Source organism: Vigna radiata, chromosome 8, assembly GCF_000741045.1.
Source record: "Vigna radiata var. radiata cultivar VC1973A chromosome 8, Vradiata_ver6, whole genome shotgun sequence".
NCBI lineage: Eukaryota > Viridiplantae > Streptophyta > Magnoliopsida > Fabales > Fabaceae > Vigna > Vigna radiata.
The window spans coordinates 12,223,283-12,231,129 of NC_028358.1; the positions used below are offsets into that span (position 1 = coordinate 12,223,283).

At 45.2% G+C, this 7,847-nt stretch overlaps 1 pseudogene; it reads left to right on the forward strand.

Annotated features, from left to right (window-relative positions):
* The first annotated feature begins 983 nt into the window (after window positions 1–983).
* The window catches only part of LOC106770231, a 7,872-nt pseudogene continuing 1,008 nt past the window's right edge, over window positions 984–7,847 (forward strand).

Sequence of the window (7,847 nt, forward strand, 5' to 3'; positions counted from 1 at the left end):
AGGCTCGCAATGATTTTGTGGATATGAGGAATGATAACGAAGAAAAGTCACGGGCTTATGAAAACATTGTCAAAAGCCAGAAGGCCGAGAGAGATTATACATTCCGAGTAAAACAGGATCTTGCCGCCGCAAGTAAGGAGTTATCCATGAGGGTGAATGAGAAGAATGTGGCTTTAGAAGAAGGCAGGAAGTGGAAACAGCTCTATGAAGAAGCCAAGAGGGATAAAAGGGAAGCCTTGAAACGACTAAGAGAAGCGCAAGTCCAAGTACAAGAATCGGGGTATCAAATGAAGGAAATGGCTACATCATTTGAAGCGGAGTTGAATCAGGAGCGCTGGAAGCTGGCAGAGGCTGAAGGGGAGTATCGAGCCATGTTAAAGCAGATGGAGGATTACATCGAGGAGCAGGAGGAGCGATGGAGGTCGATGGAATTTGAAGAAAGGCATCAGGCCTTGATAAAGCGAATGAAAGAGCACATCGTAGAGCAAGAAACGGCTGTAAAGCATTGGAAGGAAAACTTCTCTCAGTTGGCTGCTTTGGCAAATGGGGCAATTGAAGACATCCCCAGAATGGTGTCGGAAGCTGAAGCGAGTACCCACTTTTATAGCCCACCAGTAGAAATAGAGCTTTTTATTAATCACTGTAAACGGTTAATAGACGAGATGAAATCCCTCATCACTAGGGCTAGGAATTGATGCATTTAGAGATCTTTATGATTTGTTTCCTTTAAGAAATGTAATGAACTTGTTTTCCTTTAAATGAAAGAGGCGGGATGTTTGTTTAGCATCTGCTTGTGTTAATTTCCATCAAGTTATGTCATTGTGATTCTGTGATTTCCCCCTATGACTAGCATGCATCATGTTTTCTTTAGCATGTTTCATTTTTTCATCTAATTAATTAAAATAATAAAACAATACGAGTGAGAAAAAACGACGACCAGATTTCCACGACATCCCTACCGGACCCGGGCAAATTCAAAAGCCATGGAAAGCTGGGAGGAGTCACAGGAGTCTCTCAAAGCGGATGTTGGCCAGTTGAAGGACCAGATCGGCCAGATCTTGGCGGCGCTTGAATCCATGAAGACTACTGGAGAGTCTTCATCTGCGCATGTTGAGGGGAATGCTCACCCTTATCCCCCAATGTTCAACGCTGCGAGCCAGTCAGTCCCTTTGCCATTGTATGGTTTACCTCCGGGTTACACTCCTCCTGTAGGAGAGTACTCGGAAGCTGAGCACGCTTCATTCTCGTTTCCCGCGACTGTCAATATACCACCATTCGGCACTCAGGGACCTGTCTTAGTGTCGGCTCCCATGGTGGGTACGGGAATGAACGAGAACAACACAACTAATGGAATTCGGGTGACCCTAGTACCGCATATGGCTGCTAAGGAGGATTCTTCAGCCGGAGCTGCACCGCATGCCACGGTGGTTGGGGGACTTAATAGCCTCGTTGGAGCCACGGGTAGGCTAGAAAGTCTGGAGGCGAGGTTGAGAGCTGTTGAGGGAGTCGAAAGTTACGGGTTTGGAGATGCGGCCAGATTGAGTTTGGTTCCGGGCTTGAGAATCCCGCCTAAGTTCAAGGCGCCGGAGTTTGAAAAGTATAAGGGTAACACTTGCCCTAAAAGCCATGTGACCATGTACTGCAGAAAGATGGTTGTGTATGCTCATGATGAGTCGCTACTTATCCACGTTTTTCAGGAAAGTTTGGCTGGGGTAGCATTGAACTGGTACACCCACCTAGAGCCATCTCGAATTCGTTGTTGGGCGGATCTAGTTGACGCCTTCGTGAAACAATATGTATACAACACTCATGTTGCTCCGGACCGGCTGCAGCTGCAGAATATGACTAAGAAGGATAATGAAACCTTCAAAGAGTATGCTCAACGGTGGAGAGAGTTGGCTGCGCAAGTTGAGCCACCGCTGTTTGATAAGGAGATGGTGTCGATGTTCGTAAACACACTCCAGCCGCCATTTTATGAGCATATGGTTGGGAATGTATCTGTAAATTTTGCTGACACCATCGTAATTGGTGAGAGGATAGAAATCGGTTTGAAAAACGGGAAGATAGCATATGGCCCACCTACAGCTACAAACTACAAAAAGTCCAGCTTCAATCAGGGGAAGAAGAAAGAGGGGGAGGTACATGCAGCGTCGGTAATGCCTGTGTGGAGAGGACGAGCTCCCAATCCTAATTATCGACCATACTTATACCCACCTCCTTATGTTGCTAACGCCTCGTTTGCTCATCAAACTAGGCCTCAACAACAACAAGCGTATTATCCACCGCAGCGTATCCCAACCGAAGCTTTGAGACCGGCCGCAAACATGGGCCCAAATCTGAATGTGGGTCAAAACAACAACCCGAGGGGAAATCAATTTGTTAGGTTCACCCTAATTCCTATGACCTACACTGAATTGTTACCTAACCTAGTCAAAAAGGGCTTGGTCGTCATTTGCCCGATGAAGCCTGTACAGCCGCCGTACCCTAGGGGTTATGACGCAAATGCCAGGTGTAGTTATCATGCGGGATGCGTTGGTCACTCGACCGAAGGATGTATGGCTCTCAAATACAAAGTTCAGGCTCTGATAGACTCGAGTTGGTTAAAGTTTCAAGAGGACCAGCCCAGCGTCAATACTAATCCATTATCCGGGCACAGGAGTTCCTCGACGAATGCCGTCGAGGTTGAAAACCATGATCTGATAAGAGATGTAGGCGAAATCAGAAGTTCTAGGAGATTTATCTTTGAAGCTTTGTTGAAGAAGGGCCTAGAGAAGGGCGATTATGATCTGGGTATAGCGTGCGCACTCCATTCGGAGGCCGGGCACTCTATTGAGGAATGTATGGAATTCGAGAATTTTCTACAAGACTTACTTGATAGAAATCTGATGCAAGTGTGCCGCAAGGTCAGAGAGGAAGAAGTATTTGCACAAACTGGTGGAGAATCTTATGTGACTTTGCCTGAACCTTTGGTGATCCATTTCACTAGAACCACCCCTGCACTGGTAACTAAAGGAAATTCGTCTGTTGTCATCCGAGTGCCAACTCCTTTCCCTTATAAGAACGAGAAAGCCGTCCCATGGAGGTTTGGGGCAACTGCATTAGATGAAGGAAAGGATGCAAATCCGACTGTGGAAAACATATCAGGCATTGGTGGAATGACCAGAAGTGGTTGAATCTTTACACCACCAGAATTGGCGAGACAAAGAGCCAATGATAGGGAAACAACAATGGCTGCAAAAGCAAAGGAGTTCTTGAAGGGGAAGAACGTGGAGGCTGAAGAGACCCCCGACAAAGAGGAGAAGAAGGAAATATCCGAAGAAGAGGCTGGTGAATTCCTAAAGTTCATACAACAGAGTGAGTACAAAGTGGTGGAACAGTTGAACCGCATGCCTGCCCGGATCTCCTTGCTAGAATTACTCATGCACTCTGCCTCCCACCGAAAGTTGTTGATGAAGATACTCAGTGAGACTCATGTGGAGCAAGGTATTTCTCTGAACAAGTTTGAGGGCATTGTTGGCAACATCGTTGCTAATAATTACCTCACCTTCACTGATGAAGAGATACCTGTTGAAGGGAGAGGTCATAATAAGGCCCTTCATGTCTCTGTGAAATGCCTGGATCATGTGATAGCACGTGTCTTAGTGGATAATGGATCCTCCTTGAACGTCATGCCAAAGGCAACCTTGGAGAAGCTACCCAGTGATGGAATGCATATGAAGCCAAGTTCTATGATTGTGAGAGCCTTTGATGGAAGTAAAAGGGAAGTGATGGGAGAGGTAGAACTGTCAGCCCAAGTCGGTCCATGTGTCTTTCAAGTGACATTCCAAGTCATGGACATCCTCCCGGGCTACAGTTGTCTGTTGGGTCGCCCATGGATCCATTCTGCGGGAGTTGTGCCTTCTACATTACACCAAAAGCTGAAGTATGTTATGGGAGATAAGCTGGAGATAGTGGCAGGAGAGGAGGATTTCCTAGTGAGTGGACCATCATCCACCCGTTATATTGAAGCAGCCGAGGAAGCTCTCGAGACAGCTTTCCAATCTCTGGAGATCGTGGGAAACACCTATGTGGAGCCATTCGCGATCAACCCGCATCTGTCGCGTGCTCCTATCATGATGGCCAAGGTCATGCTGAAAGAAGGTTATATGCATGGGAAAGGTTTGGGCAAGTATGGACAGGGGCGAGCATTCCTTCTAGAGGTCGTCGAGAACAAGAAGAGGTATGGCCTGGGATACAAGCCCACCAAGGAGGATAGGAAAAGGCTGATAGAAGAAAGGAGAGAGCGCAGTCTGGCTCAGGTGGAAAGACGGGAGCCCAAAGTGGGAAAAATTCGTATCTGTAACCTCAAGGAGAGCTTTCGCAGTGCTGGTTGGGTTAACGCTGGCCACATAGCAGCAGTGGGAGATGAAGATGGATCGGGAGGCTCCAGTTTCGTGTGGGCCTGCTCCCAGATGCACGACTCGACAACTGGAAGATGCTGGATTTGCCCGTGATGATTAATTTGAATGAGATGTAATAACTTTAATTAATCCTATAGCTTTACCCGGGGCTTTAGGATTCATGACTTACGGGTTGACGCTTTTAGTTTGTTATGCTCAGCGCGATAATCAAAGTGTGTTTGTTTGTGTTTTATCATCATTTTGCATTCTTCATCGTTGTTTCGTTTATTTATTTCTTTTTCGCCAACTTAAATAATGCAGATATGACAATTAGTGTTTTGAAAATAATTATGTCGATATTCCTGATTTTGGGCGCCCTGTCAATAATACGGAAGATGATTGTGATGATGACCCGGAACCCCCTCCTGAACTGTTGAGATTAGTGGAACAAGAGACTAAGGAGATAAAACCTCACCAGGAAGATGTTGAAGTACTCAATCTAGGGGATGGGGATGAGGTAAAGGAGGTGAAGATCGGTACAACCATGAAGGCAGAAGTGAAAGAAAAATTGCGTGGCTTATTGAGGGAGTTCAGGGACGTGTTTGCTTGGTCTTACAATGACATGCCAGGCCTCGATATAGTTATTGTGCAGCACAAGCTCCCACTCAAGCCAGAATGCCCACCGGTGAAGCAAAAGCTAAGAAGAATGAAACCGGAAATGTCCTTGAAGATCAAAGAGGAGGTACAGAAGCAATTCGATGCAGGGTTTCTAGCTGTGCCGAGATGACCAGAATGGGTAGCAAACATTGTACCGGTGCCTAAGAAGGATGGTAAAGTTCGGATATGTGTCGATTATCGTGATTTGAATCGCGCAAGCCCAAAAGATAATTTCCCATTACCACACATCGACACCCTAGTTGATAATACAGCCAAGTATTCGCTGTTTTCATTCATGGATGGTTTCTCGGGGTATAACCAGATCAAGATGGCGCCAGAAGATATGGAAAAGACGACTTTTATTACATTGTGGGGCACGTTTTGCTATAAGGTGATGTCTTTTGGACTCAAGAATGCTGGGGCAACATATCAAAGGGCGATGGTGGCACTTTTTCATGATATGATGCACAAGGAGATTGAAGTTTATGTGGACGACATGATTGCGAAGTTCGAATCAGAAGAAGAACACGTCCTCAACTTGAGAAAATTATTCGAGAGATTGAGAAAGTATAAGCTCAGGCTGAATCCTGTCAAATGTACATTTGGAGTGAAATCCGGGAAGTTGTTGGGCTTTATTGTCAGCCAGAAGGGGATAGAGGTGGATCCTGACAAAGTGTGAGCGATAATGGAAATGCCTGCGCCTAAAACGGAAAAGGAAGTTCGAGGATTTTTGGGTAGGTTGAATTATATTGCTAGATTCATCTCCCAATTAACTGCTACTTGTGAACCACTGTTCAAGTTGTTACGAAAGAATCAGGCTGTGGTTGGAATGAGGATTGTCAGGCCGCTTTTGAGAGAGTCAAACAATACTTACAGGACCCTCCTGTATTACGTCCACCAGAACCGGGAAGACCACTCATTTTGTATTTGACTGTATTGGACAAGTCAATGGGTTGTGTATTGGGTCAGCATGATGAAGATGGCAAAAGAGAGCACGCTATATATTACTTGAGCAAGAAATTCACAGACTGCGAACAACAATATTCATCGTTAGAACGGACTTGCTGCGCATTGGCATGGGCCGCTCATCGCTTAAGGCAATACATGTTGAGTCATTCCACATGGTTGATATCCAAGATGGATCCTATCAAGTATATTTTTGAAAAGCCTGCTCTTACTGGAAGGATAGCTCGATGGCAGATGCTATTGTCAGAATATGACATCGTATATGTCACTCAGAAATCTGTCAAGGGTAGCGCACTAGCAGAATATCTGGCTCATCAACCCCTTTGTGTTTATCAACCAATGCAACCTGAATTTCCCGATGAGGATATCATGGCTTTATTCGAAGAGAACAAAGAAGACCGAAACGAAAAAGCCTGGACAATGTTATTCGACGGGGCTTTGAATGTGATGGGACATGGAATAGGGGCAGTGCTTATCTCCCCAGAGCGTCAGTATATACCAATGACGGCAAGGCTGTGTTTTAGCTACACGAATAACATCGCTGAATATGAAGCCTGTGCCATGGGTATTCGAGCAGCAATTGAGTCTAAGGCAAAAATTCTGGATGTGTATGGAGATTCAGCTTTGGTTATCCATCAATTGAAAGGAGAATGGGAAACTAGGGATACAAAATTAATTCCCTACCAAGCTTACATCAGGGGATTAATGGAGTATTTCGATTCCATCACATTTAACCATATACCGCGAGAAGATAATCAATTAGCAGATGCACTGGCTACCTTGTCGTCAATGTTTGAGGTTGATCAAGATGCAAAATTACCAAGAATCAAAATGAAAAGCCATGCAGAGCCAACATATTGCCACTTCATCGAGGAGGAGTTAGACGGTAAACCTTGGTACTTCGATATCAAGCGTTATCTTAAAACCCGAGAATACCCTAAGAATGCGTCTGAAAACGATAAAAGAGCACTAAGAAGGTTGGCTGGCAGTTTTATCTTAAGTGGGGATGTTTTATACAAGAGAAACCATGACATGGTTCTCCTCAGATGTGTGGATGCAAAGGAAGCCGAGTTGATATTGAAAGAAGTGCACGAACGTACATTTGGTACACACATGAATGGACATTCGATGGCTAGGAAGATCTTAAGAGCTGGTTACTTCTGGTTGACCATGGAAAACGATTGTTGCATACACGTGAGAAAGTGTGAGAAATGTCAGATATAAGCAGATAATATCAATGTGCCACCCACTGCTCTGAACGTGTTGTCTGCACCATGGCCATTTTTGATGTGGGGAATAGATGTCATCGGAGCTATAGAGCCAAAAGCGTCAAATGGGCATCGCTTCATACTAGTCGCAATCGATTACTTCACCAAGTGGGTTGAGGCTGCTTCGTATGCCAACATGACTAGAAAGGTTGTGACTAGATTCATAAAGAAGGAGCTGATCTGTAGGTATGGGCTACCTAACAAGATCATCACTGATAACGCTACCAACCTGAACAATCAGATGATGGCGGAGTTATGTGAGGAATTCAAAATTCACCACCATAATTCCTCTCCTTATCGTCCAAAAATGAATGGGGCAGTAGAGGCTGCTAACAAGAACATCAAGAAAATTGTGCAGAAGATGGTGGTCACCTACAAGGATTGGCACGAAATGCTTCCTTTTGTAACGCCCCGGCAACTTATAGGGACTGCTGACTGCCCCCACACATCAACACGAGGCTTTCTAGTGTGCTTTGTCCTCACTCACACACATTCTGAGAAAACTTCCCAGAAGGTCACCCATCCCATAATTACTCTAGGCTAAGCACGCTTAACCATGGAGTTCTTATGAGTTAGG